Source organism: Callorhinchus milii, unplaced genomic scaffold, assembly GCF_018977255.1.
Source record: "Callorhinchus milii isolate IMCB2004 unplaced genomic scaffold, IMCB_Cmil_1.0 Scaffold1, whole genome shotgun sequence".
Classification (NCBI taxonomy): Eukaryota; Metazoa; Chordata; class Chondrichthyes; order Chimaeriformes; family Callorhinchidae; genus Callorhinchus; species Callorhinchus milii.
Window position 1 is genome coordinate 92,973,908 of NW_024704742.1, and position 21,625 is coordinate 92,995,532.

General features: G+C 40.9%; 1 non-coding gene across 1 annotated transcript; it reads right to left on the bottom strand.

Moving 5' to 3' along the window:
- Window positions 1-636: 636 nt before the first annotated feature.
- trnaa-agc lies at window positions 637-709 on the bottom strand. The gene has a single exon. It is a non-coding gene; the product is annotated as a tRNA-Ala (tRNA).
- Window positions 710-21,625: the final 20,916 nt, after the last annotated feature.

Below are 21,625 nucleotides of genomic sequence, written 5' to 3' on the forward strand. Positions count from 1 at the left end.
ATCAGGGATGCCAGTGATAACACGTTTAATTGTTGCTGATCAGTGAACTCTGCAAAATCATGTGGATCAAACTTCTGCTTAGTTTCACTGTAGACAGAGGCTTTTCCCATTGGTTCTTTATTGTGAAATTTTAATTGGAAATCAAACGTGAATGAGTCTGACATCGCTGTGGTCGAGAGCATCCAAACTAACCTTTTAATTTTAAATGTTGATAATGAGATGAGTCAGAAGCTTCAGAGAATCTGGAAATGTACTTAACAAGAAAGAATATACATTTTATATAGATTCTTAACACAATCAAAACACTTCAGAAGTGATAATAATCTTTGCATTTGATATAGCGCCTTATCACGTCTTCGAGATGTCTCAAAGCGCTTATCATGTCTTCGAGACGTCTTCACAGAATATACTGTACAGTGAATTGACTATATTTTGTGGGCAAAACACGGCAGCCAATTGTACACAGCAGTGCCCCACAAACAGTCGTGGATTGAGTGACCAAATAATTATTATAATTTTTGTTTTGGAAGGGATTATTACCCCTGGAAAAGCAATCCGCCAATTGACTAACAACCAGGTTCCTACTTACTGCTAGGTAAACAGAGGTGTGTGGAGTAAGGAAACTTGCCTAACTTTTCGCCCTGCCGGGAATCAAACCCAGGTTCACTTGCTTGCTAGGCGAGCGCTCTAACCACTGAGCTACAGGACTCCACGGTAATTACTGTTAATGTAGTTATTCTTTAACGAAACAGACATTTGCTCCCAGTCATGACGTTAATATCCCATTGATTTGGAGCATTGTTGACCAGGCACTGGATAAAACACTCTTCGGAAAACCATAGACATTTATAGCACATAAGACCATGCGGTCCATCATATCTGTGCTGCCTCCATCAAGAGCAATCCCATTAACCTGTCCCTCTTTTGGAAAAGTAAGAGTGTCATGGAATCTTCGACGAATAAATCTTTTCAGGCATATTTTGCCTATTGATTTTAATGAAACAGTGCCATCATTTTTTAAATGGCAGCAGAGGAGGTGCAGTGATAATTAACTATAACAAGTCAATAATGGATAATCAGCTTTTTTTAATGATTATTCAATAAATTGGAGGGTTTATATTATAGTTATTTTCAGTTATTTAAATATATTGAATATATAAACGTGTATGCAGTTTCACATCATGGGGTAAAATCAACATTCGGCGATAATTAAGGCAATGATATTCTTCCTGGGCCTGGATTCACTCTATTTATGCAGAATTGTAGAGCATACAAATGGTTGAATTGAGTATTAAATTGGATAACTTTTTTTTGTACTTCTTAAAAGAATGACATGATGGGCTGAATGGCCTTCGAACATGCTGTAAATGTCCTACTTTTATAAACTAGGCTTCAAAATTAAGGCGGTATTGAAGAATTTGCCGAATTCTGGATGCTTTCAAACTACATAAATCTAGACCCAGCTGGAATTTCTCCTCACTATCTTGCTATTTAATAATAATAATCCTTATATTTAATAAAGAGCCTTTCATATTGGGAGGGAGTCTCAAAGCGCTTCACAGGATTTTACTTTGAAGTGGAGTGATTGTGTATTTGCAGGAGAATAAGGCAGCCTATTGGTGCACGGCAATGTCCCACAAATAGTTATGATGTAAATGACCAATTTTATTGGGGGATTTGTTGGCAAGACAACGGGAGAAAATATCTTTCAAGAAGTGCCATGGGATTGTTAACGTCCACCTAAACAAGCAGATAGGACCTTGGTTTAACGTCTCATCAGAAGGATGGTGCCTCTGACAATGCAGTGTCAGCATAGCCTGGATAGTTACAGTCAGGAGATCCCGTAACTCCTTGGATACGGAAAAAGCTGGAAGAGGTAGTTCTCCCACCTGTCCAGCTGAGGTCACTGTAAAGCACCAAGTATAAATCTGCATCTTAAACATCGTATTCACCTAAGTGGAATGCACTGTGTTTGTTCAGAACACTACAATTATAAGACATCATTGCAACACAAGTAGCTGATCATGTACTGCCTCCAATCGATCTGTTAAATAGGGAACACTGGAGATCAGAGCAGGTCTTTTCTCTCCCCCTCAGAGGCATTCTTGTTCACTTGATGTTAATCTGGGTGGCATCGGACCATATATTTCAAAGCCAACTATTGTGAAATTGAAACGTGCGTGAGCAAAAAAGAGTTATAGAGGGCGTGAATTTATTTAGTCAGTGCCGCAGAAAAAGACACCCACTGTCTGTTGTTCTGCTGGATAATAGTTTTAGAGTTAACTGCCTTAAACATAAACCTGCAATCAAGNTTTTTTTTCCAGGCATCATTATTATGCATTTCATTTTCTCCATGGTCTCTTACCATGGCACGGTGGGTTAGACAGTAGGTACATTTCCCATCTGTCGCCTTAATCCAACAAGGTTTAAGGCAGTGTGTAGGTGGTGCATAAATGTCACTGTAGGTGAGACCTGAACGATTTTCACTCCCACTGGCTAGACACTTGTTGTCATGCAATTTGTGATCCAGTCAGACTGCTGAGTCACTGAGAGGAAAACCAGTTGCAAATGATAGTTAATGCTGAAGCTGTAATTTTAACCTGACTTTCAGCAGTGTAAGGCAAGGGAATGGAGTGACAAAAATATTCTCAAACCAAATTCAAATCATAGTCTAGGATGACCTTCCAATGCATTGCTGGCGGATGGTGCATTGCCAGAGGTGCCATCCTTTGGATTAGATATTAATCTGAGGTTCCATTGCTCTCATTGGCCTGTTCGGGTGGACGTCAAAGATCCATGGCACTGCTTAAAACAAAAGGGAGTTCTTCCAGGTGTCAACTAAAGCCACTGTTTTTGCTGATCATAATTCTACAAAATGCACTAACTACATCACTTGAGTGGCTCTTTGTCATGAAGATGGACAGTGAATATCGATGAGCTAGTCAAGCTTGGAGGGGAATCATAGTCAAACCTGTTTCTGTCCTTACCTGACACACAGTCTTTCAAGAAGGTGTCACTCAACAAGAAATTGAGTGCAGGAAGCATGGCTGAGTTTCCCCTCAACAACAACAAGTTGCATTAAATAGCCCTCTTCACGCTGGACAGCGTCTTGGAGCGCTTAAAAGTGGTGGAGCCTGAGCTCATGAGGATTGAAGTTAGCTGAAGTACTCTTAGTGCTATCCAATTATATTAGATCATTCAGAGTATACAGGGATTCAATACTGTGATCTTCTGCAGATCCATAGAACTTAATGCAGACCAAATGGTGCCTTTATCCATGAAGGCTTTGTTGGACACAGTGACTTGCTTTGTAATTCTGTTTGCTGCTCATCCTTATCCATGGCATACGATTCTCCCCTAAAGGACCATGTAGCCTATTTTTATTTCATCATATATCATGTGGTTAACTGAGGTATTAAAGGAATAAGTCATTCAGACATAATTGGAGACATCTAAAATGCACTTGCATCACATATTGGAGTAGAATTTGGCAAAGCAGGATTTCAGGAGGGAAAATAACAGGGAAAAAATAAATCTAATACAATTAAACAAAGGATAATAATTTGCAAGTTGGATCTACAATCGCGTGCAAAGTTTGCAGGTTGGGTAAACCATGTGCAAACACGTGTACAGTGGAAATTACAGGTGCCTTGATTTTGTATTTAATAATGAAAAGGATTAGTGATAAATCTGGAATCTGGAAACTATGCATTTGCATGTAGTTAAGGCGACTTACACATTTTCCACATGGGTTATTAAGCTAATCTACAAAATAGACTCTAAGATGAACTTCTGTGAAATCAAATTAATTTATTACAAAGAAAATGTTATGGTAGTTGTCATAAGCATGTCAATTTCACTCTGATAAGGATGCCAAAGGAAATGGACTTAGAGAGATAATAAAATCTTCAGTTGCTTGTGGCAGTCAAGCAAACAACAACAACAAGATTACATTTGTATAGGGCCTTTCATGTCTGGAGCACCTCGCAAAGCGCTGGACAGAGCACAGCATTTCAGACCCAAGCTGGGGTTGGGGGGATAAGGGAGGGGAGAGGAAGGGGGGTGACTGATGGCATGGTCGAAGAGGAGGGTCTTGAGGCGGGACTTGAAGGAGGCTAAGGACAATAACAACAATGTATATAGCATCTTCACCCCAGGTGGCATCTCAGAGCTCATGTGACATGATTAGTCTTGATCATGCCTATTAAATTCACAGTGACTAATTTTCACTGCTCTGCCCAATGTGTTGAGACATGATGAAAGTACAATAAAGCCAAAATTACAATGAACACAATGCAGTGCTGACTTTCAGAGTGTACATCTGTTTGTGAACCTTTGTATACTCTTTAAACTGGGAATCATTAGTCTGTTTTGTTGGTAATTGTGCACTCCACCCTTGACTTAATCTCCCTTAACATCTCTGTACTCCTTTCCCTTACGATCTATCTATCATCTAACACCCTTGGAAAAAAATCTCCCCCCACTCCCTCTCCGCTGCCCTGGAGTCATCCTCCTCTCACAATTACCTATCCTCCTCAATCTCTCTTCTCCACAACTCCCTCTCCTCCATCCTTGACTCCCTTGCCACTCTTACCTCCCAAACGGCTTCATATTCCCGTAAATTCCCCTGGTGCACCAACCATCTCGATTCCCTGAAGGTACAAGTGCACCCAAACCAAACATACCTGGACCAAATCAAACCTAATGGTCCATTGGCAAATCCGGCTTGACAACACTAAAATTTACTGCTCCATCCTTGCCTCTGCAAAATCATCCTTTTACTCCAATTCCAACTGTGAGGAGATGTTGGATTTCCTCTAATCCAAAATCGAGGGGATTCATTTGGCTACCTCTCCCCCGTCCACCGCTCCACCCTCGCCACTTCCCCCTCACACCCCGGTTGCCATCCATACCTCCCTATACATCTATCAACCCTGCCTCCCCCTCTTCCCTCACCTCCATCATTTCAAAAATAAAGTCCACCACGTGCTCCCTCAACCCCATCCCCACCCCTCTCCTCACCTCCCAGCTCCACCTCCTGGCCCCTCTTTTAACCGACATTATCAACCTCTCTTTATTCCACTGGCACTGTTCCTACCCTCCTAAAACCAGCTGCCATCAGCCCACACCCTCAAAAAACCTTCCTTGGCCCCATCCTTACTCTCCAGCTATCACCCCATTTCCAAGCTTCCATTCCTCTCCAAGGCCCTGAACAATTCGTCACGTCCCACATTCGCTCTTCCCTCTCCTGCCATTCCTTCTCTGAACCTCTTCAATCGTGTTTCTGTGCTGCCCACAGCATGGAAACAGCCCTGGTCAAAGTCAAGAACGACATTCTGAACATCTGCGACCAGGGCTCTCTCTGCCTCCTTGTCCTCCTCGACCTCTCTGCTGCCTTCGACACAATTGACCATTCTATCCTCCTACACCACTTCTCCTCTGAGCTCAATCTTCGCAGACCTACCCTTGCCTGCTTCAAATCCTACCTCTCTCACTGTCTCCACTCTGTCGCCACTAACAGTTTCTCCTCTAGCCCCTGCACTGTCACGTGTGGCATCCCTCAGGGCTCTGTCCTTGGCCGTTTCCTTTTCAATATCTATATGCTCCCTCTTGGTGATATCATCCGCAGACATGGGGCGAACTTACACATGCATGCGGATGACACCCAACTATACACCTCTCTGCCTCCACCCTTGAATCCAAGACCACTGCTGTCCTTACAGTCTGCCCTTCGGACATCAAGTCCTGGATGAGAGCTAACTTTCTGCAGTTGAATGTCAGCCAGACCGAGGCCCTCCTGCTTGGCTCCATACTCCATACTCGGGCGCTGACAGCATTTCCCTCCATGATCGCACTCTACATCTCATAGAGTCAATATAGAACCTCGACTTCCTATTTGACCCTCAACTGTCCTTGATACCCCACATCTGTGCCATGATCTGCTCCGCTTTTCCCCACCTCCCCAACATCGCTCAGCTCCGCCACTGTCTCACACAGCAGGCCGCCGAAACCCACGTACACACATTCATAACATAACATCCCCACCATTGGCAGAGTGGGGGCCGTCAGCCACTCTTCCCCTACCCTCTGGAGCTCCATTTTGCAGTCCTTCCACCTCAGACCCTGCCTTGCCTCCATCAAGGCCTGTCTCAAGATACTTCTCTTCGACCTTGCCTTCAGTCATCCTCCTTCCCCCCCTTTGAGTAACATAACAGAGCCAGGTTTGTGCATGTAAGGTACATCTTCAGTGTTGGCACAGCAAAGGGTATCACTCTACTGTAATTTTAGTGTAATCATAAGAATAATTATTATTCCTTGCCTTTGTTATAGCTCAGTATCACATCATTGAGACATCTCAAAGTGCTTCACAGGATAAACTGTAAAGTGGATTGACTGCTAATATTGTGGGCAAATTGTACTTTCAACATATTTCATGACATATGGCAAAACAATGTAAATTACTGTAGGCGATGTCTGAATCTAACAGCAGGAATCTGACAAGGTCCAGATTGCATTTGTATCTTATGTAATCATGTCACATGCTTGAGCTTTACAAAGTAAATAAAGATTGTAGTATCTTTCTGAGCATATCTCATTGGACATGCATATGAAGGAATTTGTAGCGAAATTGACACTTAGGTACTGTACTTAGGTACAGTTAAATCAAAAGCAGCAGGAGGCTAGCTATGAGAGCAAACATTGGGAAGACCTGAGTTTTAGAGTAGAAGAGTGGAAATCAACCTAATTGGAAGCTGCTTTAGCAAGGAAGAGATGTGAAAATTACATTTGCGTTCAGTGGAGATAATGAGGCCTAGAATGCCAATAGAAAGAAGTTGAGCCATTGAGGTGTGCAAACTGAAGGATGTTGATTAATATAGAAAGGAATCAGGGTGGAAAATGGTGAATCATGTGGGGAGAGAACAAAGTGAAAGAGCAATATTCTGGAGAATCATGAGTGATTAGAAAATGATCAATGGGGGGAATCATTAAATACAACACAGGTAGAGATAGGAATTTAAAAGGAAACCAGAGCGTCATGAGGATATATATCTTTGGTGGAAGATCATAAAAAGGCCACTTGTTTATGTGAAGATGTGAAGATATCTGAGGAAATGACAAATGAGTCATTAAAGTGGGCAAGCGTTCGAAGGTACGCTCACATACAGGTACCAATGCATTACCAGTGGACTGTCTCAGCTGGCAATCAAGGATGGCCAGAACTGATAAGGTGATGGGTAACTTAAGATTTGGCAACATCTTCTATAATTTTCTTATGGTCAAATGTAAAAGCAATTGGGCGATGGTTTGTAGAGTAAGAGGAATGGCTTTTCTTAGTCATAGGATAAACATGACCAAATTTCCAAACAGAAGGAAACATAAAGTTGGAGCAGGAGTGTCCGTAGGAATGAGAAAGGACTGGGTTCAGAGGTATATATTATAAGCACAATATGAGAGATGCCACTCGGACCTCATCTGAGTCCAGGAAGTGATAAGACAGATACAGATACAATTCTCAGAACACAATGACTGCTGTTCATGAGGTGTTTGTGGTCAGTCGCTTGTCTGACTCCTGCAGACCCATCACCATGTTTTAAAACAATAAACCAAATACCCTAATGAGAATTCAAGAAAAGATTATCTTGAATGAAGTGCACTCTTTCTCCCTGGAGGGGTATACTGTACTTGAATAATCCAAGGAAGTGTTAGGCTGGCAAGAGCCTAGGCATAGGGACACCAAGGGTACTGCTGAAGTTTAACCACAATTTGTCATTGTGAACACTGACTGTTAGGGTTATTAGAAGTTCAATACATAGAAATTTCTGCATAGAACATGGTTACTCCATTCTGCAGTCCTTCCGCCTTACCCCCTCCCTTGCCTCCTTCAAGACCGATCTCAAGACCCTGCTCTTCGACTGTGCTTTTGATCTCCCTGTTTCCCACCCCCACCCCCGCCCTCCACACTTCCCGACCCCCAGCTCGGATTCAAAACTCTGTCTGTCCAGCGTCTTGGGACATCCTCCCAATGTGAAAGGCACTACACAAATGTAATTTTTTTGTTATTGTTGTTATTTGGACTAGTTGTAATCTGTATCTGTGTCACTACTACCTGTTTTTACAAATCAATCTTTTTTTTCAAATCAATCACTGAGTCCTGAAGCTCAGTGGTTCGTGCACTCGCCTCACAAGCAAGAGACCTGGGTTCGATTCCCAGCAGGGCGAAATGTTGGGCAAGTCTCCTTACTCTGCATGCCTGATAATAATCCCTCAAGCAAAAATCAAAAAAATAATAATTTGGTCTCTCAATCCACGACTGTTTGTGGGACTCTGCTGTGCGCAATTGGCTGCCGCATTTCGCAACAAATATACAGTCAATTCACTTTACAGTATATTCTGTGAAGCACTTTGAGATGTCGAGAAGACGTAAAAAGTACTATATCAAATGCAAGGATTATTATTATTATTACTATTATCTAAAAGGATACAAATTGACTAAAAATTTTGTGGGCAAAACGCAGCAGCCAATTGCACACAGCAGTGTCCCACAAATAGTCGTGGATTGAGTGACCAATTTTATTATTTTTTTCTTGAGGGATTATTATCATTTATGTGGAGTAAGGAAACTTGCCCAAGGTTTCATCCTGCTGGGAATTGAACCCAGGTTTCTCGCTTGAGAGGTGACTGCTCTAACCACTGAGCTACAGGACTCCCTGGAACAAGAAACAAAGGAACTGGAAAGTCATAGAAGTGCAAGGGCAAGAAGCCAAGATGACCACAACCCAAAGACTGCAATCTTGCCAGCAGGTCAAAGCAGTGACTAGACAATGAAAATTTAACAACACCCGAGAAACCAAGAGATTGGCCTGACTTCTCTCATGACGTTGTTTTACGTATTGTGGTCTGGCGTGTGGGTGGATGCTGCTAACTGAAAGTTCGTGATAATATAGCAGTTACTGGAATTGTGGAGTGACTAAGCTCAGCTGGTCTTGTTTAATATAAGATAATACTTGAGGTGAACGTTTACTCTAGATGCTGCTACAAACTGTGGAGTCCTGTAGCTCAGTGGATAAGAGCACTCTCATTGCAAGCGAGAGACCTGGATTCAATTCCAGGCAGGGCGAAACCTTGGGCAAGTTTCCTTACTCCAAATGCCTAATAATAATCCCTCCAAAACAAAACAATAATAAATTGGTCATTTTCAATCCACGACTGTTTGTGGGACACTGCTGTACGCAATTGGCTGCCGCATTTCGCCCACAAAATATACAGTCAATTTACTTTACAGTATATTTTGTGAAGCGCTTTGCGACATCTACAAGATGTGAAAAGCGCCATAACAAATGCAAGGATTATTATTATTATGATTATAAACTCATCTGAGAGCTGTGATTTTCTTTTGAAGGGGGGAATCCTCTATTTCCCCCCTTCTGCCCCAAAGGTTTAAATATAGTTCAAAGAGAAAACGTTGGTACCAGAGGTCTTATTTGAGTTCAGGAAATGAAGAATCCAACAGAGAAGGTGACATTAAAAGTGGATGTTGCTCATAATTAAACTGAAGTAGCCAATGATTACATAATAATAGTAATTCTTGAGTTTGATATGTTGCCTGAAAATGTTATTGAGACATTTCAAAGCGCTTTCCCCTGCTCTCTGGAACTTCATCTCTGAGTATTTGCATCTTGCCCCTTCCTTTGTCTCCTTCAAGACCTTCCTCTTTGATCACGCCTTCAGTCACTTTATCCCCCACCGGCTAGCTCCTGCCCAGCTCAGATGCAAACTCTGGACTGTCCAGTATTTTGGGATGCCCTCCTTACTTGTAACTTTCTTTTCATTCCTTACTCATTCCCAGTCCTTCTTCCTACAGGATTTCCCAGTGCAGTATTACAACTCCCTTAAAAAGATTCTCGAGTTCAATATGGGGAGAGGGAGTATAGTTATTGTTAAAGTATTAGTGAAATGACGTGTCTAGAATGGGGAGATCAAATGTTAATTTTGGACAGTGGACAGCTACATATTTAGGGCAGCAAGTTTATTTTCATTAATTATTAAATGTATGGCTATTTAAACCACAATCTCTCAGAGGAGAACCAACATTGCAGACACAATCACTATTACGTATAATCTTTCCTCTATTATGCATGTTGCAGCTGGCGCCTCAGGTTGGACTATAAAAAGAATGACCTGAAAATTTATCAGCAACTTCTCAAGAGTCACTGATAACTGGAGACACAGCAAACCAGTAATGGGAAATTTGCTTTAAGCGAGTCAACCATCTTCAGGCAACATAACGTCACAGAGCAAATACCAGTACCTCTATAAGCACTGAAGCCTTCTTCAGCTGTGAAGGCAGCAGATGTGTGCTGTATCTAAAGATAATACATTACCCTTCTCCTATATATGAAGAAGAATATTACTGCAATACATTTGCACCATACACAAACTGTAATAATGAAATGCTAGCCTGCATTTTACAAAAACTACAAAGGATGTTCAGCACGGAAACAGTTCAACCAGCCCATGCTGGTGTTTACACTCCACATGAGTCTTCACCCACTCTTTACACCTCCTAAATCCTCCAATTCTCCTCTCCTTCATGTGAAGGTCTAATTTCCTCTTAAATGCATCTATACTAACTGATCCAAACACTGCTTCAGACAGCAAGTTCCACAATCTCCCTACTCTCTGCATGAAGTAGTTCCTCTAATTTCTCTTTTAGATCCCCCTAGTCGCTATCTTATATTTCTGTCGCCTGTTTACAGAGTCCCCAACCATTATCTTAATGAAATTTCCCACTTTATTATTGAATTATTCTTCACTAAACAGCATTCCTATTTGGTTCATTTTTAGAACTGGCAATATATCAAATTTAGAACAGCTACTAAAATAACATTCAATCAAGAAAAGCTCATAAGGTCCAAAATATATAGAGCATGGTGAACAGTGTATTGAAATTCAATTCTGAAATGGTTCAAATTTGACCAGTTTAGGCTAAGTCTCCAAACACCTAAATATGAAGACAAAGTGCCCTTGATTCATTGTTACAACTCTTCTTCCAATTATACAACACTCTTTATTTAGAGCAATGTTACAAGGACAGTGCTCGAAACCGTGTTGGGGTGGGGAGATGAAAGGGAGAGAATGAGTGGACCTTGACATGGTCATAGAAATAATTTTTTAAACAGCTTTTAAAGACATATAGAGAGTGGGGAAGTCGAGATGGAGAAGCAGAGGGTGGGGCATAATGCCGACCAATGGTGGGACAAAGTGGCGGGGGACATACAACAGGTTTGCCAAGCAGAGGAGGTAAGCAAAGCCACTAGTGGCCTTACAGAAGGAATATGCCTGTATTCTCAGTAGACAAATTTTTACAAATAGACAAATATTGGCCTGCAATGAATGGAGAAAAATGAATGGATGCCACCAGTGAAGAACGGATGGAATGATGTGAGGGCAAGCAATTAGCTAATTTTTAGATATGAATAATAATATTCCTTATACTTAACATAGAACCTTTCACGTTGGGAGGACATCTCACATTGCTTCACACAATGTACTTTAAGTGTATTGATTGTAAAGTGTATTTTGTAGGCATAATGTATATTTTGCATTTTGTATATGGAAAATATCAAGAGAAAATGATAGAGACAGTTATTTGAATAAAATAACGAGATGAATTTGAGAATAATAATCATATAATAATCCTTGCATTTGATATAGCGCTTTTCACGTCGGGAGGACGTCCCAAAGCGCTTCACAGAACACACTGTAAATTGACTGTATATTTGTGGGCGAACGCGGCAGCCAATTGCGCACAGCAATGTCCCACAAACAGTCGTAGATTGAAAATGACCAATTTATTATTGTTTTGGGTTTTGGAGGGATTATTATTAGACGTGTGGAGTAAGGAAACCAAGGTTGCCCAAGGTTTTGCCCTGCCTGGAATTGAATTCAGGTCTCTCGCTTGCGAAGCGAGTGCTCTAACCACTGAGCTACAGGACTCAGGACAGAATAATTATGATTAATATTTCTACTGTTTTTTTAAACATCTGATAGTAAGTGGGGACAGAAAGAGTTGGAGCAGAAATAAATACTGTAAATAGATGTGCAATAAATGTTTGGTAAAATTGCTTGTGGATCATCAGATGATGTAGACACTTAGAATTGAAAAAAGATGAGGCAAATTGGATAGAGGAACTCAGAGTATATTGTGAATATTTACTTAATACACTGTTAAGCACTCTGAGATGTTGCCCTGCGTGAATGGCGCTATATAAATGCAAGTTGTTGCTCTTGTATCGCATGTAGGGCTCATGGCCTCAGTTCCAGAGTAGGCAAAATTCCCCTGTTATCCTGTTTGAGAAGACTTGACTCACATATTTTTCACAATACAATTGTAGCGATTTAACTACATGTGGAAAAAAATAATAGGCAGTGTACATTTAAACAGTTTTCTGTGAAATAATAATAATAATTAAGTCACTCAATCCATGACTGTTTGTGGTGCACTTCTGTGCACAATTGGCAGTCGCGTTTCGCCCATAAAATATAGTCACTACACTTTACAGTATATTCTGTGAAGCACTTTGAGACGTCTCAATGATGTGATAGTAATAATAATAATAATTCTTGCATTTGATATAGATCCTTATCATGTCTTCAAGACGTCTCAAAACGCTTTACTGTAAAGTGAATTGACTATTATTCGTGGGTAAAATGCAACAGCCAACTATGCACAGCAGTGTCCCACAAACAATAGTGGATTGAGTGACCAAATTATTTTTTATTTATTTTGAAGGGATTATTACCCCCGGAAAAGTGATTCGCTAATCGACTAACAACCCGGTTACTACTGGGCTTTTTAGTGTGGGCTTCTGTGCATTTCTCTCCACCACAATCTCATGATGATCTCTCCCCCAAAATATCTCTCCCCAAAAATGTCCCTCCCTGTACCCCATGTCAAGCCTGTGGGTGTGTGTCTCCCCATGTGTTTGCTCACTGTTCCTTTCACCCTCCTCCACATCCCCCAGTGACCTTGTGTCTCATCACCCCCCACCCCACCACCCCCCACCCGGTATCTCCACCTAATGGTCCCTATCTCTCTCCCGCCCTCCCCGTTGCTGCCACACATGCCTGGGGAATGGCGGGGGAAGTGGAGGGTCTGGCCGCTAGCGGACGCCACTCCCCACAGTCTCGGTGCCAGAGAAGGCGCTATATCAAATGCAAGGATTATTATTATAAATATATACACTCCATCATAAAGCAGTATTGTGGAAATTCATCAGACTGTAGAAAATATCTTAATATATGGTATCCGGTTAAAAGTTTTGTTATTCTTGTTTCCACCCTCTCAGATGGATGAAAGGATGTGTTCAATGCTATGTTACCGATTGCTCCCAGAGGTAGTTAGGATTGACTTTCCAGGAAGACTTTGAGAACATCCTATTCATTCAAAAGCAATCAAGCGGAGAGCCTTGCAATTTACCAGCAGACCAAACCGTAAAATCTTCAAATAATATATTTTGTGAATAAAATAATTTAATACTCTGTTGAAGCTAAACACATTATTTTACTTATTTATATCAAATATATTTTGGTTGTGCTGTGAAGTGCTCTCTGGTCTTAAGTTGATTTTCCACATCCTGTATTTAATTCTGTTCCAAACCACTCTTTTGTATTTTTAATGGCTATTTCATATTACCAAGATTGTCTCTGGAGTCAAACCTGTCTCTGGAGAGAAGGGGTAAACTACAACAGCAGTTTTACTGACTCTGGAGTCTAAATCATGCTACAATGGATTTGTAATTGGATCATCTGTTTGTTTGGGGTGAGTGCTGTAATCTAGATTGAGAGCTCTAATCTACATTGAATGCTATAATTTAGATTGAGTGCTGTTGAAGGCTATAAACTGGGTTGATTTTAGCACCTCGGGACGTCCTCCCGACATGAAAGGCGCTATATCTAGGTCACATGCTGCCATATGGGTCGAGTGCTCTAATTTGGGTTCTGGGCTGTAATTTTGATCAATGTCAGTAATCTAGGCAGGACTGTAATCGGGGTTCAAGTCTGTAATCTCAACTGATGCTGTGATATGGTCTGAGTGCTGTAATCTGGGACCAGGACTGTAATCCGATAGCCAGTTCACTGTTTTGATGAAAAGTTTAAATGCCATGATATTGGATCATGAACATGGAAGGCAATAAATTACTGGCTCTCTGAAACAAAGAATGCATTTGCATGACCTAATAGAGGTTTTCAAAATCATGAGGGGATTTGATAGGTTAGAAAGGAAAAAACTGTTTCCACTGGTGGGTGTGTCGGTGACTTGAGGTCACAGATTCAAAATAGTCTCTAAAAGAAGCAGAGGGGAGGTGAGAAGAAATTTTTTCAGGCAGCAAGTTGTTCGAATCTGGAACGCATTGCCTGAAAGGGTGGTCGAGGCCGATTCGATAACAGCTTTTAAAAACGCGGTGGATGGGTATTTGAGGAGGACGGGTTTGCAGAGTTATTGGGAAAGGGCTGGGGAGTGGGATTGACATTACATTGCTCTTTTCAAAGAGGCGGCACAGACTCGATGGGCCGAATGGCCTCTTTTTGTGCTGTACGATTCTATGATTCTATGATTGGACTCCAGATTCTCCGATATGAAAAAGATACTAAACTAGTTCCTGGCCATTACTTTTTTTGAGGCAACATAACTTGTTACTATTTAAGAAACCCTCGCTGTTTGTGTATTATTCAGCCTAATAACATGACATGATAATTATATGAAATAATAATAATCCTTGCATTTGATATAACGACTTATCACATCTTCAAGACTTCTAGAATTCAAAATCCTCACTCTCACTTTCAAGGCTCTGCATGGCCTTGCACCCTCCTACATCTCTGACCTGCTAACCAGCTATCAGCCTTCCATACCACTTCCGTACCATTGGCCCCCACCCTTTGGAATCCCATCCGACAATCCTTCGCCTTGCTCCCTCCCTTGCCTCCTTCAAAGCACGACTCAAGACCCTCCTTTTCAACCATGCCTTCAGCTGCCCTCCTACCTCTCTGCCCTCATTCAACCCACCCCTGCACCCCCCTTGCTCGGGTCCTGATCCTTGACTGTTCAGGGCCTTGGGACGCCCTTCCGATGTGAAAGGTACTTTACAAATGTAAGTTTGTTGTTGTCTCAAAACACTTCACAGGATATACTATAAAATGAGTTAACTGCATATTTTGTGGGCAAAACGTGACAGTCAATTGAACACAGCAGTGTCCCACAAACAGTTATGGATTAAGTGACCAAATTATTATAATTATTTTTCATTTTCCTTTTTTAAGGAATTATTACCCCATGAAAAGCGGTCCGTTAATCGACTAACAACCAGGTTCCTACTTACTGCTGCGTAAACAGAGGCATGATATGTGTATGTCAAAATATTAGGGTTGGAAAAGCGTTCCTCAGGAGAACAGTAATGTTACTGATGTCTCGCCACCAAAATAAATCACTTTACTGTGTAAACTGTGTTTTCTGCAGGGGGACACTGATTCATGTGAATTGACCCTGAAGTGATCTGAGGTCTGCGATTGGCAGCCAAGTGCAGTTAATAATAATAATAATAATCCTTGCATTTGATATAGCACTTTTCACGTCGGGAGGACGTCCCAAAGCGATTCACAGAACACACTGTAAAGTGAATTGACTGTATATTTGTGGGCGAACGCGGCAGCCAATTGCGTACAGCAATGTCCCACAAACAGTCGTAGATTGAAAATGACCAATTTATTATTGTTTTGGGTTTTGGAGGGATTATTATTAGATGTGTGGAGTAAGGAAACTTGCCCAAGGTTTCGCCCTCTGCCTGGAATTGAACTCAGGTCTCTCGCTTGCAAAGCAAGTGCTCTCACCACTGAGCTACAGGACTCCACAGTTCCAGTCAGTCAGTTTGCAACACATCTAGGATTCACAGATCCTTTTGCAAATCTTTTAATTTAAATTGGCTCAGAGGTGGTTAACAAATCTCCAGCTCTATGTCAACGGAGTAGAAAAAAATAATAAACCTGAGGCTTAAATTGTCTAAAATGGGCCAAGCAGATATTTTTAAGAGAATTATTTAAGAGAGTGCGATAATAGCTGATATGTTTGCTAACAAAAACTACTGCACCTGACAGAAATTTTCTGAGACTTGATAAAGTGAGATTGTAAAAACTGCAAGTTCTCTCTTTCTTTAGGGTTAAATGGACTGTGGAAAGAGTGGCCTTTTTGAGTTAAATGGCCTTTTCTCATTCAATGCGTTTTTAGATTAATTCCTGTGTTTTGTGCTAGAGCTAGCAGAGTTTTGATGATGTAGTTTATAAACCAACAGACTGAAATATTTAATTACATCAATGATTTGACATAACTAAATATTTCAACCTGGCGGTATTAATATTTCAGCCTCCCCTCTAACTCTGCGACCTCCTAACCCCCTACCATCCTGCTCGCTCTCTCCGCTCAGCGGGCTCCAGCCTGCTTCACATTCCCCACTTTGCTCGCCCCACTATTGGCGGGCGGGCCTCTGCCACTCTGCCCCAACCCTCTGGAACTCCATCCCGCAGTCCCTCCCCGTCCCTTGCCTCCTTCAAGACCCATCTTAAGACCCTTCTCTTCGACCATCCATTTTTCAATCTCACTGCTTCCCACCCTGCCCTCCAGCTTCCCCATCCCCCAGCTCGGGTCCAAAATTCCATCTGTCCAGTGCCTTGGGACATCCTCCTGACATGAAAGGCGCTTTACAAATGTAATTTTGTTTTTGTTGTTTATTTGCATATTTATTGTTTTGTTTCCACTATGAGTCTGAGAATGGGTCAATCAGACGACATTTCTGTGACTCATTCCTTCAAGGGAAACAAATAGGTAGTTATGGTGCAGCAAGAACTTGTCTTTGTTTTTTCAAGCACTTTAGATTGTAATAATGTCAGAGAATGTGCCCTTTTGCCCAAACTGCACATCCCAGCTGCTTTGGCACAATAGTATTGCCCAAGGGAACCCTGCACTGAACTCAGCCTGAAATTAAAGTTACCATCAGTTGCTTTTGCATGTCTGGCGATATGTGAGCAGCTTTTTTAGTTTAAATATTTTGAAGACTATGAAACTCCCTCTGAATGACTCCACATGCCTTGTGCAAACCATACACTAGGCTGCAATGCTGGTCAACATGTATTACAGTTTTAAGTTGATCATTGGTGCTGTAACCAAATGATTTAGCTCAGATGGTAAAATCGTGTAAATTTTAACATTATTTTTTCTATTATTTGTATTCCAGACAACACTCATTTTCACTTCATTAGTCTTCACAAAGTGGCAACACAAAAACACATTCTGGCAAAGATTTCTTATTTTTTAATCACTAATTGGTACTTTTTATTCAATTTATTCCCTTTTTTCCTGCTTATTTTGTAAAATAATACTGTGAATTAATGTTGGTTTCCTTTCTGCCTTTCTGTTGCCTGCTCTGTGAACGTTTAGGTTAGTGTTCCGTCAGCGGCCTACGCATGTTAGCGAGGAGTTGCTAAGAAATGCAGCACTCGTCTTAGACCAGAGAAAGAATAAAATATTTGCAAACATTACCAATGGATCTGCAAGTAATTAGACTTGCAATGTGTGCCTTGTTAACCAAAAATGAAAGTAAAACACACAAAACAATTTTTTTCTGTCATTTAGACCACTCAAGTGAAACCTTGACAGAGTTCTTACAGCTGTTACTTAAGGACTATGCCAATAAGATGTGACTCACAGATCACAAAATTATCTCATTCATTGTCAGTTTGGCTCAGTTGTTAGTAGTCTTACCTCTGGGTCAAAGGATGCGGGTTCGATCCTCACATCATCACTATGCTGATGTTTGAGACTGGCACTAGTGCAATACTGGTAAATGCTGCATTGTCTAAGGTGCTGTCCTTGTGGAGTCCTGTAGCTCAGTGGTTAGAGCATTCGCTTTGCAAGTGAGAGACCTGAGTTCAATTCCAGGCAGAGGGCGAAACCTTGGGCAAGTTTCCTTACTCCACACAGAGCCTAATAATAATCCCTCCAAAAACCAAAAACAATAATTAAATTGGTCATTTTCAATCTACGACTGTTTGTGGACATTGTTGTGCGCAATTGGCTGCCTCATTCGCCCACAAATATACAGTCAATTCACTTTACAGTGTGTTCTGTGAAGCGCTTTGGGACGTCCTCCCGACGTGAAAAGCGCTATATCAAATGCAAGGATTATTATTATTATTATTTTTCATTAAATCAAAGCCCCATCTGCTTATTTGGGTGATGTTAAAGCGCAATTTGAAAAGAGCATAATTTGAAAAGAGAAAGGAGTTCCTCTTATCCTTGGGCCAACAATCCCACAAATAAAAATGTGTACAAACTGGCTGATGTGTTTGTTGAAAAAATATTGTCACTATACTTGATCACAATTACCTGTGACACACTTTCAGACATTCTTATGTTTAAAGGCACTATATCTTGTTCTAAAATTATTGCCAAAAAAAGTTAATTATTTTTTAAGCATTACTCATCATTGTCATCAGTCCAGGAGTTCTTTACAATTGCATTGGCACACAAAGTTGTATCATGTGAAAAGTCATCAAATAGCTGTCCACAGGAACAAAGTCCTGTTGGCTTCTGCCAGTCATTCTTCTCAATGAAATGTCACTACACTCATCCCAGCCAATAATATTTCTCCCTTGGAAAGAGCATGCCAAAGAAATTAGGCTATTTTAAAAGTTTCAAAAGATTGGCATGCCTTTAAGTGGTACTATTGATGCATTTACTACTGTGAAGTGTGATTGAGCAGAAAGGACATCACAGATCAATTTAGTGATAATTCAATATTTATTCTCCCCGGTGCTCAACAGAAAGGTTACCAAACCAACTAGCAGTGCTCCTCACTACAAACCATGATCATTGGTCCATAGTTGTGGCCAACCTATGGCCTGTGGGCCAGAAGTGACCAGCGGGAGGCATCAAAAAGCAGGCCTCCGAACATTTGCACGAGTCTAGGTGAGTCTGTGTTCGATCGGTAACGTGTTTTCATTTTTTTCCTTGATTAAATATTTCTTGATTGATGGCATAAGTCAAGAAATATTCAATCAAGAGCATTTATTTTGCTGGCTGACCATAAAGGTTGGCCACTGCTGTTCTATATTGAATTCCCAGTGCAGTTCTAGCGGATAGTTGCATTTGTCAGAGACACCATGCTTCAGATGAGACATTAAACCCAGGTCCCATCTGCCTGTTCTGATTGATATTAAAGATCCCATGGAACTAATCAAAAAGAGAAGGGAGTTTCTTCCAGGATTCTTCAAGGAGTTCTTAATACGATTTCACAGAAAACAAGCTTCAAAGTTAAGGCTGTATTCAACAATTTACCAAATTGTGGATGTTCCGAAATGATAGATATAGAGTAAATCTAGATCCAGATAGAATTTCTCCCTCAATTAGGCTAAATGCATATTGCACAGAAGGTCAGCTACTACATCACACAAAGGCAGTAAAAGTTGGGAATATGGATCTACTTGGCTCACTCTTGTATACCTCTCTTTTTTGGTCAGTGGGTGTCTGATACATGAGGAAACCCATCACTATGCTTAAGAGAATCCAAACCAAACAGAATTCCATGCATCCCACCTACACATGGACATTCCATAGGTATTTGTTAGAATAGAATGCACACTCTCTCGCTGGAGGGACATATCCTGCTTACTTAATTCTGGATATTATTAGGCACAGGTTGGCAAAAGCCAAGGCTTGGGGACCCCAGAGTGCGTTGGGTTGCCCTGGAGTTCTGTGGACCTGCCTGGCTCAGGAACAGGATTACCAAGACTGCCACAGAGGATGGGCTTCATTCTGACATTTCATTGCTAAACTTCACCTTGGAGGCAGTTCAGTGCCAAGGAGCTCCCCAAAGATAGCATATCACCCAGCAGTCAACTAAAGAGCTGTGCTGGTAAAATGTTGACAATGAGCCAGCTGGATGCTTGCCTGTTGTTAGTCAGAAAATTGTGTAAGCACAGAGAAACCTATCAGATAAAGAGATGGGGAGAAAGAGAACTAAATTATTAACACTGCTAGACTATTTTCTCTTTTAGTTCTATTGAATGATTGCTCTCATGCCCTTGGATATATTCTATGAGATCTATTCTATGTTTTGTTCGCTTGCAAGAACAAAATGTTGAAAAAAATTGCATTTTACAACACGGTGCTGATTGAAAACTGAGGCTAGTGCCTGCAGAAACAACATAATCCATTAACATTCATGGTATTTAGTTACTGGGGCATTTTACCATCTTGTGTTTGAAGTGGTCCCAGCACCAGCCTTTGATTATCAATGTTGCATCAGCTTTTGAATATTAGTAAATATACCCAACAATGCTGTCTTACCATTTTCACTCCACTGAATTGCAACCATTCTTAAGGGAGCCGCTATTTTGCACATGCTGAGGAAATATTTTGTAAAACATAGCCTATTATCCATTTCCCCAGTATACTGGATAAAATAGTTGTGGAAAATAAGATAAATCTCACACTAGTTGCTCAAAAGTGCAACGTTTTTCCTACAATAATATTTCTCATTATAAAACCACATACAGTATTCCATTATAAAGATGTAGCAAAAGGTGCTGTATTTGTACCATAAAGCCTTCAGGAATTCAAGCGTTCTTCAAAACCTGCTTTCTATCAGAACATTGTAACACGATTCCTTAAGAAAATTAGGCCACTCCACACTAACGCATTTGAAACCTACATCAAGTGGGACTAATACATGCTCAGTTTGTTTAGCCCAAAAAATATAATGTTAAAAAGCAGAGTTAAAGTTGCACATGTATTCCAAGTACAATTTTGAGTTGAAAATGTTGCTGGAATTCATCAACTCTTTGCTTATTCCATACTCTACATTCTGTATTCATCACATCTTTAATTATTCTATACTGGTGGGAAACGGCCGAAATATAACTCAGTTAAGAGATGTGTGGAGTTGTTGGATAAATCACCAAAACATTTTAACTGGATAATCTGAATAATTTGCTTTAGGTAGTGACAGAAGAGAAGAAATCTCCCTATTTTCCACCACTGACACTGAAACTCCATTTCAGTTAAAAAAAAGGGTCCTCCAACTTTACCAAACGTTTTTGGTTCAGAAAGTCAGAAAGTTCTCATGTGTCAGAAAGACTAATCAAGCTTCCTATATTCCATTCAAGATTTAAAAATCCTCATTTCAGGAATAAGGAGCTGTTCTATCATGTATAGGAGGGATGCTTGGAATTCTCAGTTTGGTCTGGATACTCTTAAGCATGGTGATGGATTTCCACATGTGTCAGACACTCACCTGACCAAACAAAATCTGTACAGATATGTATGAGAAGAGGAAGCAGTAATTTCCCTCTGTAATTGTGTGAGTGCCTACACAGTGGTAGCCAACCCATGGCCTGAGGGCCAGAAGTAGCCTGCGGGGGCCGTCAACAAGTGGTCCACTGAACATTCGCTTTAGTCTAGGTGAGTCTGTTTTAAATCAGTGTTTTGTTTCCAGTTTTTCTTGATTGCATATTTCTTGATTTACATTAGTAAAAGTTGCCTTATAGTATTGCCGACAACACACACAATAAC